This window comes from Paroedura picta, chromosome 14, assembly GCF_049243985.1.
Source record: "Paroedura picta isolate Pp20150507F chromosome 14, Ppicta_v3.0, whole genome shotgun sequence".
NCBI lineage: Eukaryota > Metazoa > Chordata > Lepidosauria > Squamata > Gekkonidae > Paroedura > Paroedura picta.
In genome coordinates this window covers 39,055,089-39,071,810 of record NC_135382.1, presented here as the reverse complement: position 1 = coordinate 39,071,810, position 16,722 = coordinate 39,055,089, and the positions used below count along the sequence as shown (strand labels likewise).

At 55.2% G+C, this 16,722-nt stretch overlaps 1 protein-coding gene across 8 annotated transcripts in view; it reads left to right on the top strand.

Moving 5' to 3' along the window:
* The window catches only part of GSE1 (Gse1 coiled-coil protein), a 262,796-nt gene that overhangs the window by 192,127 nt on the left and 53,947 nt on the right, over positions 1-16,722 (top strand). The gene's annotated exons all lie outside the window — the stretch shown is intronic.

The window sequence follows — 16,722 nt, the reverse complement described above, 5'->3', positions numbered from 1 at the left end:
AATGCTGATCAGCTGAAAGAGCAGGATCACAGCAGAAAAGGGCCTGCATAATGTTTGCTCAGGTGAGCAGAGGCTGATTTTAGCAGGGCCCAGTACACCTCTGGGTATACCATAGAGGCTGCAACAGGTAATCTTGGGGAAGCTTGTTTACCCACCCACAAGTAAGCCCATGGATTGTTGTGTCATGTAAGCTCTTGAAAAGCCTGCAGGGGGCAGGCTTCCTCCTAGGAGAGGCATTCTCTGTTTCTTTGCCATGGCATGAACTAAAATAAGAGAATGGGGTGCCTTCTTAGAAAGAAATGCTCGAATCCCGTGCAGACTTAATGCAGAGCTAACCTGTTAACTGGTTGGGCAGCTGGCCTTCCTCCATGCAGTTGACTTGGCTTTCTTCAGTTGGGTGAATTCACGCTTGTTCCCAGGTCTCCCCCTGTGTTGTTCCTTCTGGGTTGGAGGTGCTGAGTGCTCGCTGTCATGTCGTGTTCTGTGCAAGTGCCTTTGTACATGGGGGAGTCAGCGTTTCCTTGCGCGCAAACCGCCGTACGAGCTCACCTCCCTGCGATGCGGGGCAGCGATCGTTAGCAGATGGCGCTGGAATTAGGAAAATGAAAATACATGCAATAAATTTGCTATTTGCCAGCGTTAATTTCTTATCCCTAGGTAAAACCTTCCCGCTGGCCTGTACCACACCATCTGCATGTTCATAAAATACATTATGCCGGGACTGATCAGCTGGGTGTGCGCGCACATGCTTCTTGGTGTGCATGCTCAGCTCCGCGATGTGTGCAGAAAGGGAATTTGGATGCAAGGTGGATGTTTGCTCATGCAGGCCCTAAGCCCCAAAGCCCCCCCTGCCCTCAGGCCTACCAGCTCCGGGGGCAGGGTGGATGGGGGGGGGGGAGATTGACCTGAGGGGAGTTGCCAGGTTTGTTTGGCTCCCTCGAGGAAATTCCCTCGACCTGGTTTCTAGGGTGCCCAGGGCTGATCCCGGTAGCAGCGTCTTAGCTCACCAGCGAAAGGATTAATAAGCAACCTCTGCTTGTGTTTATTGACTTGCTGAAAGAGGAGTTATGGGATTTGTGTTTGTTACGAAGGCCACAGTGAGAACACTGGCCCTTCGCCCCAGGGCGCATGCAGAGAAACACACTGTGTTAGTATTATGGGACTGAAGGTTGGTGGCAAACATTGCCGGGTTACGGACATCTTTTCTCAAGGCAAGACATGTTCAGGGGTGCTCGGCCCTTGGATGCATCTGGACTCCCTTGGCGGTCTCCCTTCCGAGCACTAGCCAGGGCTGTCCCTGCTGAGCTCCCGAGATCTGTGTAGGGTGGAGTCATTTGAAGCGTGAGACCCTCGTAATCCCCACCCCGTCACTCCCACGGATGAGGCTGTGTTTGGGGGTGTCGAGAGCCACAATGAACCTGCTCCTGTTGTTGTTAGGTGCGAAGTCGTGCCCGACCCATCGTGACCCCATGGACAATGATCCTCCAGGCCTTCCTGTCTTCCACCATTCCCCGGGGTCCACTTAAGTTTGCACCGACTGCTTCAGTGACTCCATCCAGCCACCTCGTTCTCTGTCGTCCCCTTCTTCTTTGGCCCTCGATCGCTCCCAGCATCAGGCTCTTCTCCAGGGAGTCCTTCCTTCTCATGAGGTGGCCAAGGAGTTTAAATGCACGCTTAAACAGGAGCTAACTTTATGCCTCCCGTGGCCGGGAGGGAGGGAGATGAGACCCCCCCCCCCCCCCGTCAGTCCAATTAAGGCCGAATGTGTATCTCGCCCGACTTGGCACCCTGTCCCCCTTCCCAAATGAGGCGATTAACAGGCAGCTTCTTCCCTGCGCCTGGGAGCGCCGTTCCCCGCCTGCGTGTGGCGGGATTGATAGAGATTGCAGCTGACCTTTGCTAGGACAGAGAGTATTATCATTAATACTTCTGTATTTCCCAGGTTCATGTGACGCATAAATCTCATATCAACTCAGGCAGGCAAAATAATCTGCCAGGCGCTTGATATTAATACCCCCCACCCCTCGCAGCGCGAGCGCGTGTGATGTTGCCAGCAACAAAAGGCAAAGGGTGCCAGGTGCGGGAGAGCGGGAAGCAGAAGCACCCAGGCCGGGCCGCAGGGCCGGTTTTAGCACCCGGAAACAGCAGCCTCCGCGGCTCCTTGGCTGGGGAGTGGACATTGGGGGGGGGGTCAGGCCAGTGGGCTTCAGCAGTTTGCCTCAAGGAAGCTGCCCACTGCCACTCAGGCCCCCCTCCCAGGAACTCCTCCAGCCTGTCCTCCTTTTCCCATTGCACCCATCAAAGCCAAGCCTTTATGGCTCCGCTTGCTCCCCCCCCCCCATACATGGGGGCTTAAGTCACAAGACTCTCTTTTTTTAACCGGTTGACTTATGGCGACTGGGTTGGTTTTTCAGGACAAGGGAGGTCCAGAGGCCGCCACGTAGCAAACCTGGACTTCCTTGGTGCCTAGACTAACCAGGTGGGGGGGGGAGTGGTTTGCTGTCAGGTCTTGCCAATGGAGGGCTTCCTTGGTGGAGACCCCCCCCCCAATCCCCTGTTGGGTCTTCCTCTTTCCTGGCTGCCTTCTGCTTTTCCCAACATGATTGTCTTTTCCAGTGACTCTCGTCTTCTCGTACTCTGTCCGAAGTACAATAGCCCCAGTTTAATCGGGGCGTAACACTGCCATCCCCCCGCCCCTGGCATCTTCAGCTGTGGCCCAGAAGCAGAGTGTGGGGTTGAGATCCGGTGGGCCCTCCTGTGCTCCCCCCAGTTAAGCCCAGATGCAAGACGGTTCCCAGTAGGATCCCAGTCCTGAGGCCGAATCCGTTCCTGTTCTGCAGGTGAGCCGCCTGCCTCCGTCCCCCAGGCCTGAGTTATCCGAGAGGAGTCCTGCCCTCTGCAGGTGAGGCCCTCGGCTGACTGCCTCCCTCAGTTTCCAGATCAGCTGCTGCTGCTGGGGCTGCTGTCTCTAACAGCCAAAAGCCCCGGCTTTTCTGTGCTTGCCCTGCCCAGCCTGGCTCTGTTGTCGCATAGTAGTTTGCAATTAATGAGAGGCATTTGCTCCCTGGCTACCGATGCAGATCAGCCCTGCAAATTAAGGCAGGGGCAGTTCGCTGGCCGGTCGGACCACAGAGTGCAATCCCAGCTGACATGGCCCGCCTCTCCTGCCCCAAATCGGATGCTTCAGGCCCGGGTGGGTGGCGTGGCCTGGCGGCCTCCTTGCTGCTCTCCAGCAACGACACAATTAGCAGAGATGGCTGTCCGGGAAGCAGCTGCCAGCTGCCGGGGAGAACTTGGCCTTCTGCACTCCCACCTGTCCCTTGGTCTGTTTGTGCTCCCTCGTGCGCACGCTTTATAGATATGCCCATGCGTGCACGTCTGCAGCCAGCCTGGGCCAGGTTGCCTGCCCACGGGGGGGCATCGGAAGGGAGGGCGGAAGGGTTGGCATCAAGGGGGGCGGGGGGTGCAGAGCTCTCTTCTACGGCCGTCCTGGAGACTCTCTGGCAGGTCAACTCTCCAAGGATAGTGCTCAGGGTTCCAGCCACAGTCTCTTCAGATGCAAGTTCTGCTGCCTCCCTCAGGAATCAGCTGTGTCCATGCTCCAAGAGACTCTAGTTCAGGATCCAGAGCTGAGCCCTGACGGGGGTCCTCTCCGGTCCCTGTCCCTCTCGCCCTCCACTTGGCTCCACTGTGGGCGTCTCACCCCAATGCTGTCTCCCCCCCCCCTGTGTCCTTGGGCAGGATCCAGCCTTCACGTGCACCTCGCCAGCCTGAGCAGCGAGCCCTTTCCCTTGTGCCCTACATCCCTCGCCTCCCCCCTTTTGCTTCTTCCTCCCCCCCCCCCCGCCTTTTCATTCCCCGTGCCAACTACTGCCTGGGTGAATGTCTAATCTCCAATTTTATTCGCTCGGCTCCATCCTGATTTGCATAATCCACATAATCACCCTGGTTTTAATTGCCCACAACTCTGCGGAAAGATCATGTGGTTAAGTGGTAAATCATAATTAGATAAATAATTGGTTTGGCCACAGCAAGCTGCTTTGTTATACCTGCCATCTGCTGGGTAAGCCCCCCCCCCATTAGAACAATGCGCCTCGGATGGCATAAGCAGGCCCCTCCCCTTTCTTATCTGCAAAAGGGGCTGCGTGCGTGTGTGTGTGTGTGTGTGTGTGTGTGTGTGTGTGTGTGAGAGAGAGAGAGAGAGAGAGAGAGAGAGATGGGGGGGGGGGAATGACTAAACCTGGATTCCAGCCCAGCAGCTCCGTACATTGTCGGATCCTCTCATCCCTGCATCCTTCATACACTTTTAACAGATGCATTAGCTGTTCATTAACAAAGCCTACTTAATGCATCAGAATGGGAAATTTGACTTCTTTAGCATAAAAGCAGCGGTGGGGGGGGGGAGGGGAGGCTGGGTCAGATGGGAGGTGCGTGCCGGCCTCCCCGGGCCTTTCTGTTTACTTCTGCTGCATTTTTTGTGGGTTTTTTTGGGGGGGTCCGCTCTGCCCCTCAAACCGTGGAACGTGACATCATTTCTGGTTAGACCGGGAAACCGTGCCAGGTTATACAAGCCTGCCGTCAGGCCTTGGGAGCTGCTCAGTTTGTTGGTGGCTGGGGGCTGGCTTTTAAAATGTTGATCCGCGGCTGGGGGGGGTTCCCGTTTTTCTGCCGTTGTTCTTTTAAGGGAACCTGTCCCTGCTCCTTCAGCCCCCAGCTCCAGCTGCTCAAACAAGTGTTGACGGCCGGGCTCCGAGCCCAGGCAAGGCAGGGCTTGTTCAGGGCAGTCCCTCCTCTCCGCAGCCCCTGACCTGGGAGATGCATTAGCCAGGCCTCTGGCAGGCAGGATTATTTACAGATCACGCTCCTGGCTCCCGAGATACTGAGGCGGACCAGCCCATGCCCATCTGCCCCGCTCAGAGTGTCCTGGAGGGGCTATTCAGGCATTCTCCAACGCCTGCTCCCCCCCCTCCCTCTTAGATCTTGCTTTGCTCAAACGATTAGGCTCCTCTTTTCCCCGCTTTCTTGTCCAAGATACGGCTGCACAAAAGCTGGCGGGAGGACGGCTTGGAACCGTGCAGGCGAGGCGGCTTGACTTTGTGGGAAGCATGCTGGCTGCGGGAAGGGAGCGTGCTGGCCAGCCTCGGGAATCACACGCGAGCAGGCGGTCGAGAGGGGTCACTTGGATGGGTCTCCCTGGGCGCCTGCCACCCCCTCCGAGAGAGCTTTTATCGGAAGAACAGAGCACTCCGTTCAGCAACGGCCCCGCTCCGCGCCTCGAGATTCCTTGTCGCTTTTTAGTGGCGTGCATTTCTGTTGTTGGCTTCTTTTCTCTTATTCTCTCTTCTCTCTCTCTCTCTCCCCTTTTAAATTTATTACTGCAGATGTTTGCACAAGCCCAAGATCTTTTGTTGAAGAGCCCATCTGCTCTCGTGCTGCGTTCCCTTCCTGCCGTCATATTCTGTTTCCCACCGCTAAGTCTGCAAACGAGAAAGCGCCGGGAGGGCATCTGAAGTCCTTCAAGGCCGGTGTTGGGGGGGGAGGGGTTCCCTGTCGGGATCAGGTCCCGCGTGAGCCCTACAGATGAGTTTGGAAGTGTGCGGGGCAGGCTTCCAAACTTGGTGGCGGGCACAGAGGCGGTGATCTTTCTGCAGTCTGTGCCTTGGCTTGAACCCCATCTGGGGGTCAGTGGCCTGAACCCCACCTGGGGGCTCCCACTGTTGCATGTTTTCAGAGTCAGACTGTGGAGGAGGACAAGGAGGAATAAGATTTCCTGCAAAACTACAAGGATTCCCCCCCCCCCACACACACACACAGTTTTTAAAAACCTGAGCTGCTGGTGCATGCAATCTGCAAGAGAGAGAAGCAGAACTCAATTCACTTGTGCGGGGTCCAGCTCTTAGTCTGCCCCATAAAACTCATTTAGGTGGGGTTTCAAGATGCTTCTGCAACAAACCACATGGATCTCATGGTTCTAATGTCGAAAGGGGCAGAAATGTGCAAGATGAGGCACCCAAAAGTAGGATGAGGCATTTCCCCCATCCTACAGGCCTAGATTACACTATAGAGACCAAGATTTTTTGATAAAACTCTTCTGCTAACCCATTCCAAAGCTCTCCCTCAACATTCCCCCTTTCCTTTCTGGTACAGCTTCCCAAAACAAACATTTGTTTGGATAATTAAGTGGAACCTCCACGTTCAGGGGCAGTGTACCTTGTGAATACCAATTACCGGAGGACAAAAGAACCGGGAAGTTTCTCCATTTCGTGCCCCCAGATAGGCATTCTGGATGTGGGAAATAGAATTGCAGAGTCCTCAAAGCTCTCAATCCTAGCACTGTCTCAACGCGCATTTCTCAAGGGGAAAGGTGCATCGTACAGAAGGTGCTGCATCCCAAGTCTAACCGTGACAGTTGCACATCTCCTTGGGGTTGCATGTGAGTCCTTGCAGTACGTCACCTTGTTTCCCTGCTGCGATCGTGTGCCCAAGAGTGGTGTCCTTGCCAGCTTGGGCAGACTGCCTGTCTCTTCCCCCCGGTGCCAGCAGTCTCCGAATAGGCTCTGATGAGCCAGCTTGTTGTCATTTGCCAGATCAATGATCCATGGCCAAATGATCGATGAAAGAGCCCATGAAAACTGAGTGAGCTAATAGGGTGGCCAGAGGCACAGCAAGAAGGAAACCCCCGTTACCGTCGGGACGGGATGGGCAAAGCAGAGCCACGGATGAGTTACGAAGGCTTTTCCTTGCTTTTTCCCCTGCTGCTACGAGGACGCCTCTGGCTGGGATCTGGAGAGCTCTTGGCAAGAAGCGAATCTCTCTTTGCTCTCTAGCATCCCCCTCTGCGTCGGACTTTATGGAGGAACAGGTACAGAGAGACAGGTTATGGTGTGCCTGCAGGAACCATTAGGCTAGTGGCTTTCAGCCTCTGCCCCATTAGGTCAGCGGAGGGCTTACCAGCGTGTTATTGGGAGTCTTCAGCAGTGCACAGATGTATTCTAGGACATCTCCTGGGTTCATACTAGGCAACAGCAAAGAGATAAGGCTGGCTGGCTGGCTGGTGCTCTGCAGGAGCTGAACGTGCCCCCCAGCTCCGGCCCCAGAGTCCTCAGCATCGTGTCCCTGGACCAGTCCCTTGCAGACAGTCAGGCTCAGGTGTGCAGCCGTGTTGGTGTGAAGAAGCAGAACAAAGTCTGAGTGCAGGGCCACCTTTAAGACCCACAAAATGCCTGGAATAAAAGTGTGTTGGTCTTAAAGGTGCCACAGGGGTAGTCAAACTGCGGCCCTCCAGATGTCCATGGACTACAATTCCCATGAGCCCCTGCCAGCGTCCATGGATATCTGAAGGGCCACAGTTTGACTACCCCTGCACTCGACAATCAGATAGTGTTGCAGTGAACACAGCGGAAGAGATAAACTGGAGGAACTCTGCCGCTTCAGACAGTGGCTTTGGAACATCTGACCCTCTGCATAATGCAGGGGGTTGGACTAGATGACCCATGAGGTCCCTTCCTATTATTCTATGATTCTAGGAAGAGGGCCCTGAAAGACCGTGGGGTACTTGTGGCTTCGTTTGACAAGGCGGCCACAGAGAGGGCCTCGCTTCACCCACAAACACGCAGGGAGGTGCCTCTAACTGAATTGGACCATCAGGCCATCGCTGTTGAGATTGCTTGCTTAGACTGGCAGCTGCTTTCCAAGGGCTGAGGCCGTTCATGACGCCTTTGGCCTGATCCTCTAACCGGGAGATGCTGGAGGCGGAATTTGCCAAGCCCAGGCTCTTCCACTGCTGTTTCTGTGGAACTTGTAGCTGGGAAAGAGTGACGGCCCCCTCGGGCCCACCTTGTATCTGCTGTCACCAGCGCCAGGCTGCGTTCTCTTTCAAGTACGTCTTCAGCCAGCACCCAGGGCCGAGCGAGGAGGGGAGGGGAACCTCCATGGCTGTGTGAAGAGGCTTGGTGAAGAATGCTCACCCTGGCGCAGCTCACGGCAGGCTGAGATACTGGGTTAATCTCCGCCAAGGAGGTTTCTTGCCGAGAGCCAATTAAAGCTGCTCTGATAGTATTGTTTAATTGAAATGCTGTCTAAAGAGAGAGATTATTCCAAGAGTGGTTTCCTCCCTGCCCTTGGCCTTGTTAGATTAAAGCTGCCTGGCCCTGCAAGGAGCAAAAAGGAAATGCAGGCAGCACGGGCAGAGGGTGGGTGGGGAGGCGGCCCTGGCCCAGGCCCAGGCCCAGGCCCAGGCCCAGGGCAGGTCTCAGCAGGGTCCAGATGTTAACACAGAGCCAGACACTGAGATGACGGACGAGAAGCAAATCGAGATCAAGAGCCAGGCGGCAGCCTCAGGGGAAGGCCTCGGCCTCCGTGCCCTCTTGTTGGTCATCCAGAGGAGCTGTGTGAGGCAGGAGGATGGACTGGATGGATCATTGATCTCATGTTGTTAGGAAGGCCTTGGCTCTGGGCCCTGTTATTGGCCCTCCAGAGGAACTGGCTGGCCACTTAGTGAGATAAGATTCTGGACTGGATGGACCACTGGTCAGATCCAGCAGGGCTCTTCTGAGGTTCTTACGAAGACCTCAGCCTCTCTGCCCTGTTGTTGGCCCCTGGAGGAACTGGTTGTCCTCTGTGTGGGACAGAATGGACCCCTGGTCTGACCCAGCAGGGCTCTTCTAAGGTTCTTATGAAGGCCTCGGCCTCTCTGCCCTGTTTCTGGCCCTGCAGAGGAACTGGCTGGCCCCTGGGTGAGATGGGAGGTTGGAGCTCCTGAAATGGTCCGGGCATCTCTAGCAACCCCGTTGTAGAACTCATTCCTGGAATGGATTAGCAAGTAGGGAGCTCCACAAGAGCTGCTTTTGCATTGCCTAGTGTTGCGACCCCCAGGGTGTGGGGAGGAGAGTGGCCAAAGCCTCTGATCGCACAGTGGCCCACAGGTGGAGCATTTCTGCAGCAACACAGAAATCTTGGGGGCATCGGTGCGGCCGACCTGGGCTTGCTTACACGGTTGGGCAGCTACGTGCCTCCCCATGCTGTGCCGTTCTGTGATCGGTTTTTAAATTGTGCCTCCTGGCTGTCTGAACTCCTCCTGAGTTTGGAGCTTTCGCACCTGAAGAGGTGGGACGTGGCTTTGTATTGAGGCAGGGGGGTTGGAGGCCGCCAGCCGTGCTCCCCAGCTGTGCAGAGCCCCGTGGCAGGCCAGGCGAGGATTCCTTGGGGCTCGGTGCAGGCTCTCGCCAGACTACCTGGGTATTGAGTTTGCTTCCCTCTCCCCTCAAGCCCTTGGCTGGTTGCTCCAGCCAAGTTTCCCTGGGAGAACATGACCAGCGAGAGATGATGAGATCTAGGGCTCCAGTCAGTCGCCTAATTAATTAGTTAACGAAGCATGCTGTAGGTGCACTTCAGATATTTTTAGCAAGAGGGAACAGACAGCACAACTGACTCCGCAAGGATGTTTTCGGAAGGAAATAACAACAAGGCAGGAAGGAGACGAAGCCTCACGCCCCTGGTTGTAGCCCCACACTTTCTGACAAGTTGTCCACAGCCTAGTTTTGGAGGGGGGGGGGACGGAAAGAGCAATGTTCTTTGTCAGCGGCCGCTCCCTCCAAAGCTACCGCAAAAACCAGTTGGCATCTCTGCCACGCCTCGCTGCCAGAACAGATGCTATTGCAAGTGGAAGAGGGGATCGGTTTTTGTTTTCGGGCTGGTAATGTGCAGCAGAATGCGTTAGGGTTTTATGGCCAGACCAGCAGGCCTGCTCTGTGCTGCGTGGACTCCGGGGTATGGCCCGAACTTTCCCAAGGCCAAGACGATCTGGATTTGGTCAGTGCCAGGAGCTTCTTGGACAGCTCCGTCAGGCAGGAATGGGTTTAAACTTCAAGTACAACGATACAGGCTAGATATCAGGGAAAAAATGTTCACAGTCAGAGTAGTTCAGCAGTGGAATGGGCTGCCTAAGGAGGTGGGGAGCTCCCCCTCACTGGTAGTCTTCAAGCAAAGGTTGGATACACACTTTTCTTGGATGCTTTAGGATGCTTAGGGCTGATTCTGCGTTGAGCAGGGGGTTGGACTAGATGGCCTGTGTGGCCCCTTCCAACTCTAGGATTCTATGATTCTAATTCCTATATCAGAAGAAAGACTGGATATGAGCGTAAAACATGAAATAAAAGAGTTTCTCTTCCGCTGGTGGGAAGTTCTGTCGTATTTCAGCTGGCATGGCCATAGGAGAGAAAGGTCCTGAACTCTCTGACCTGTCTAACAGTCTTCTTGCTGCCCCCTTCAGGGTCTTCTTCTTCTTCTTAACTCAGAGATTTTAAAATAACAGGACCATTCCTTCTCATGAGCCTGCACCAGCACTCCGAAATGGGTATGTGGAGTTGTTAAGTCACAACCCAATCATGGTGACCCCCTAGAGCAGGGGTAGTCAAACTGCGGCCCTCCAGATGTCCATGGACCACAATTCCCAGAAGCCCCTGCCAGTGAATGCTGGCAGGGGCTTCTGGGAATTGTAGCCCATGGACATCTGGAGGGCCGCAGTTTGACTACCCCTGCCCTAGAGCAAGGGTGGGCAAACAGTGGTCCTCCAGATGTCCATGGACTACAATACCCACAAGCCCCTGCCAGCATTCGCTGCCATGAGCCCCTGCCTTCGCATTCCTGGTGGTCTCCCGTCCGATCCTGAACCCAGGTTGTCCCTGCTTAGCTTCTGAGATCTGACGGGATCAGGCTAGCTGGTTCATCCAGCTCAGGGCGAATCTGAAACCGCACAGCCCAAGCAGTGGTCTTTGCCAGCTTGGTGAGTTGTACTTGATGGAAGAGTCGCTTTCGGCTTAGCCCAGGAAACGTTCGCGTTGAAGGGCTCCTGCTGTGATTTTGAATCCTGGCAGCGAGCATGAAGAGGCCTGCTTTGGGCAGGAGCTTTCCCCACCACCTCTGGCCTCCCCCAGGCGAGAGTGAATGTTGAGAGGCTTTCACACTGCTTGTGTGCACAGCTGCTCAGAGCCAGCCTGGAGGCAAAACCGGCAACGGCCAAATCTCTCCAACTTCATTTTCTTTTACGACACGAGGCTAGGCCACAGGCCGTTGCTCAGTTGTGTGCTGCTGTGTGATATTTACTAGTGAACCCACCCTTGCAAACTGGTAACTCACCTGGGGAGGCCTGCCAGCCCAGGTCCCAGGCTGTTGGCCATTAGGGCGGATCAGAGAATCCCAAATCATCGCTTCACTCCGTGCCTGTCCTGTTCGTTGCATCACATCCTTGGACCCGTCCTCCTGAACCAGCCCACCTGGTAGGAAGGCACTTACCCTGTGATCTCTCGAGGGGCCACTGCAGTCATAATGCGGCTACAAGGCCCGGAGCAAGCCCTGTGCTTCTTCCTTTCCTCCCTCTCCTTTTGCACTCCCGTTTCCGCCTCCGTCGGCTTGTTGCATTCAGCAGTGGTTCTGCAAACCGTGGTGGGCACCCACCTGTAGGAGGAGTCGCTTAAGGGCAGGGAGCGGGTTCTGGGAGGCCGTTGCGTTGCAGGACCTCGGAGAGCTCCTGTGGAAGGCAGATGTTGATCTGGCAGAGCACAGAGCTTGACTGTGAAATGCTGCTGGGAATTAATGATGAGGATTTGTGTGATTGTGCAAGCTGCGGCTTTTCATAGCGGCTTCCGCCTTGCCGTTGGGAGTGGCTTCAGAGGATTAGCTGCGTTGGCCTGCAGTCCAGTGTCATCGTAGAGACCAACGTGAGTTTCGTCTATAAGCTTTCAAAGGTCAGGGAGCTTTGGCTCCCAAAAGCTTATGCCCTGAAACTCCCACTGGTCTCTAAGGGGCCTACTGGACTTAAATCTAACTGTTCCATTGGGGGGGGGGTATTCATTCCTACCTTCCCCCCGTGTGTAAACAACTCTTCTTCTTCTTCTTCTTCTTCTTCTTCTTCTTCTTCTTCTTCTTCTTCTTCTTCTTCTTCTTCTTCTTCTTCTCCTTCTCCTTCTCCTTCTCCTTCTCCTTCTCCTTCTCCTTCTCCTTCTTCTTCTCCTTCTTCTCCTTCTCCTTCTCCTTCTCCTTCTCCTTCTTCTTCTTCTTCTCCTTCTTCTCCTTCTCCTCCTTCTCCTCCTCCTCCTTCTTCTGAGGTGTCTTTGCAGAGTTTGGACTACAGGTTTTGTGGGTTTGGGGCTGTGAGGCTTCCCATGCAGCTGGCCCAGCTTTGAGATCATAATCTGGGGAGGTGAATGGCAAAGGCTCTGGAGACCCAAAAGAAGCCCTGAAAATGCCCATGGGTTAAGGTCTTAACCATTGCGGTGATGTAGCGTTGCATCTTCACCAAGGCCAGAAATGGTGCCACAAATTCCGAGGCTCTTTCAGTCCTGGATATCTTGTAATATGTAAGGGAAAGGTTTCCTGAGACAGAGGAAAGCAGTCAAGGTGTGTTGTGCGAAAGGGGCAGTTGGGCCCAAACAGCGTTCCCAGCATGTGTACAAAACCCGTGTGCCTTCTGGTACAAGCAGAAATGCTTCCACGCACCGTTTTTATGCAGTTGTGTCCTTATTTCTGCATGTGCCTGCTCCTCCCGCCGTTGTGTGTGCTTCTGCACCTTTCACCTCTTGCTTCCTGCCCCTCTCCGTCTTCGCCTCGAGCAAACGTCATGCTGCTTTCCGTTGCCAGCCAGTTAGAGGAGCAACTCTCTGCAGCGCAGCTGTCAACAGATGGCAAAGGATGGCAGCGAGGCGTTTCCCAGGAGAAGAGAAGGCGAAAGGGCAGGAAGGCTGGGGCAGCTCTGGTTAAGAGGCTCAAAACACAAGGGACGTGTTTGACAGACGGCAGCTGCCAGCCTTCCTAGTGGCAGAGCTAAGGATTGCACAGGGAGAAGTTTCTTGCGTCGGTTTCTCTGCACATATGCAGAGTGCATTTCTTTTATCACCAAGGTAATCCTGTTTCTAGGACAGGCAATGGGGCTTCTCTGTGTGTGGATCTGAGCTGCAGCATTTCCTTATTTCGGCAACTAACGGTTTCCTCGCTTGTGGGTCAAGAGTGTAATTGTGAGTCGTGCCAGGAGGTGGGCGACCTTCTTTGTGCCTCTCCTTTTGCTGGGATGCGGTTTCCTGGACGGCTTCCAGTGCTGACCTCTTTCCCTTTCTGATTTCCCTCGCCTGGCTTGGAATGCCGCTTTCCCTTTTCTGCACTGCACAGTCCTGCCCCCGCCCCTACCCTGATCTCCCCCCATTGCCTTCTCCCCCTCTTCTCCTTCTCGGTCCAGCCTGAGAAGAGCGGCAGGTGAGGAGCTCTCCGCTTTGCTTTCTCCTTCTCCTGCTCCATTTGCCGGGAGCCTGACAGAGCAGCTCTCTCGGTCGCCTTCGGTAATAAATTATTAGTTCCGCCGCTTTAGCTCCCGTAAGCTCAAAATAGCAGCTTTCCAAGCAGGCAGCGGCCGGTGCGGGCTGAGTTCAATGGCGGGCAGCTCCTGAAGAGTGCTTGACTATTATTACAGGCCTTTCAAGGTGCCTCTGCGCTCGCTGAGCCAGCCAGGGGCTTAAATGGAGGTGCTGAACCCAAGCGCTCTGCGTCTCCCAGCAACCTCGCCTGGGTGTAGCGACAGAGGCCTGGGGGCGCTTGAGCCATTCCCCGCTAGTCACACCTGTAGGGCAAGGCGGGTTCTGCCCCTCTGCCCGCTTCCTTGCGTGACTGCTGTAGCAGCCTTGTCACTGGCGTACCCCTCGGATGCTGCGGCTGCTGAGAACCTAGCCCGTTCTGCGGGGCAAGCTGTCAGGCAGTGAGAAGTCAATTGGCCCATTTGCGTCCCCCGCTTAAGCTAAGGATGAGCAGGGCCTTGAGACCTTGCTCTTTGGCCCTAGAAGCATTTTCCTCTGGCTCCAACCTTCGTGGGCAGACTGAGAGGGCTGGGAAAGGCTCTGTGGGAGAGCACTGCCCTCTCTCGTTTCCCAGGGCCTGCGCTCTGCCTCGAATGCCGCCTGTCCACTCCATTCTAGGGTCCTTGTCCTTATTTGTTCTCTCCTCTTTCCATCGCTGGCTTAGGAGGCTGAGAGGCAGTTCTAAAGAGGCCTTGCATTGGCAACGAGGCCCAAGAAGTAGCACTTAGACGGGGAGCTGTCGTTGCAGGGCGCCTGAGCAAGAGTGGGCATATTTTGGCTGGGCTCGGTAGCCGGCCCGTCATCGTTGCCAGTAGCCAATGAGGCTCGGCTTTCTCGCTCCCTGCTTCGCAGAACCAAATAAGTGACTCCCGGGAGCTGGCAGGAGGGGAGTGGTGAAGCCAGATGTGTCCGTGCTGACCCCTCCCTTCCAACACACAACACTGATGTTGCGTTCCATCTCAACGTGCATCCTGGTGCCATTTTGGACAAGGCACGCTCCATCTCCCTGGATTACTGATGGCCTTTCAGACTCTTCACTGGTCTTACAGTGAAGTCACTCGTGTTACCAACCTCCAGGGCAGGGGTAGTCAAACTGCGGCCCTCCAGATGTCCGTGGACTACAATTCCCAGGAGCCCCTGCCAGCGAATGCTGGCAGGGGCTCCTGGGAATTGTAGTCCACGGACATCTGGAGGGCCGCAGTTTGACTACCCCTGCTCCAGGGGGTAGCTGGAGATCTTCCAGAATTTCAACTGACCCCAGAGATCAGCAGTCCAGGAGAAAATGGACTCCAGTGCAGACCGTGAGTAGCATGACTTCTGGGTCCCATCAGGGTACATGCAAGCTCTGCTCGCCACACTCTTCCAAAGAGTTGTGAGGGACATCATGGCCAGAGTGTCCAGTAGCAGAGGAACAGTTATTAAATCTGAGTTGTGTTTATGCACCGGAACAGGAATATTCCTTTTCCCTCCCGGGTGTTGCAATAGGCCATGTCAGGTGTACAAAAACAAGATGAGAAGAAGACCCTGAAGGGGGCAGCAAGAGGGCTGTTAGACAGGTCAGAGAGTTCAGGACCTTTCTACCCTTTTAAGTGTCCTTAGACCGCTACTCTCAGGGCAATTTGCCTCCTCCTTCCCGGGAGCTCCTCCGTCTTTTCTCCTTTAGGTAGCCATGTAGGCAGACGCTGTCCTCTCTCTCTCTCTCTGCACTATCACAGTATGCCTTTCCATAAATAAACCTTGACCTCCTTTAATCCAAAACACAGCGTGTGCATATCCTGGACTTATTTGCCCTGCTAACCCCAGGTCCAGGAGCAAAAGCAAGAGGGAGGGAGGGAGAGAGAGAGAGCGCAGCTCAGCGAACGGCAGATCAGAAGCAGCAGCCCTGGATGCCAGGAAATTTGCCTTGGCCAAGGGCATAGTCCCACTCACCCCCCAGATGCTGCCTTTTACCTGTTCCTTGGCGCTAGAAGGCTCTTTCCTCAGTGCCTAATGGAAGAGCCACGAACAGCTGGCCAGCTGCTGCCTCCTAGTGGGTGTTGGAGCAAATGCCGTTTCTCCTGCTCATCTGCTCATCCAGAGGTTCATTTCTGAATTCTTTCAGCCTCAGCATCGGAGAGGTGTTTCCTTTGTCTCTCGCTGTCCGTCTCTCGTGGCCTTCCCCAGAAGCACGTGGCCATCCCGCCTTCTGTTGGTCTCCTCCTGTAGCCCTCTTCTAATGAAACCTTCCCAGCCGCAGAACCACGAGGCCTTATTGGTGTGCCGTGGACATGTTTTGCCATCTTGCCTCTGACTGACCCTGCAGCTGGACACTGCACGTTTCCAGTGTGAACACTGCAGTGTTTTGAGTGGGGAGAAACAGCAGGGAAGCCCTCAGACCCGGCATCTGGTCTGTTTCTCAGAAGCAAGCGGTCGCTTGGTGGTGACCCTCAAGTGATGAAGTTTCTAGTGTGAATTTAGTTTCTGCCCTCACATGGATGTCCTGGGCTAGCCGGATCTCATTGGATCTCAGAAGCTAAGCTGGGCCAGCCCTGCTTAGCAGTTGGATGGGAGACCACCAGGGAAGCATAGGGTCACTAGGCAGAAGCAGGCAAGGGCAGACCTCTTTGTTTCTTGCGTTGACTAAGAGGGCCCCAGGTAGCTTCATTTCATTAGATCTGGGACGCTAAGCAGGGTCAGCCCTGCTTGCTGCTTAGGACTTGGATGGGAGGCCACAAAGCAAGTCCAGGGGCAGGCAGAGAAAACATGCCTTGAAAGCCTATGGGATCACCAGAGGTCAGCCGTGACTTCTAGTCCCGTTCTAGTCCCATCAGCTGCCGGGTGTCCCTCGTAGGGAATATTATTGGGATGCCGGTCTCTCCACCCTGGGTCTCCTGCCTAAATCTCCTGCACTTTCTCCGAATCCCATTGCCCTGAATACTGGATGTGAATTTTGCTGCCCGGCCTGTGCGCCGCTGCTTGGCCGGAGGAATGTGTGTTCCATGTGCATTTCTGCTTCCCTCCTTGGCTGTCGCTGGCCTGTTTGGTTGATTGAGCTCCCCCCACCCCCTGCTCCTGCACGCCGCAGCAAACACCAGACGAGGCAGACGGACTGGTTCTGCTTCTGCTGCCCGGGGCGGCTCCCCCTGCCAGAAACCCGCCAGCGTTGTCAGCAACAGATGGGGGAGAGATGGCAGGTTCCCAGCTCTCCGTTCCCTGCCGAGGGCAAAGACAGGGTGTGTGTGTGGCGCCTGCTGCAGCGGCAGTGCCAGGCAAGTGCTGACAAACTCTCTCGGGGCCTCTTGGGGGCCCGGCTGGCGGGGGACGCCTTGGAAGAGGCACACCTGTGCCAGGCGAGATGGTGCCAAGGGAGCTCTCTGGAAGCTGAGCCGTCTCCAGCAAATGT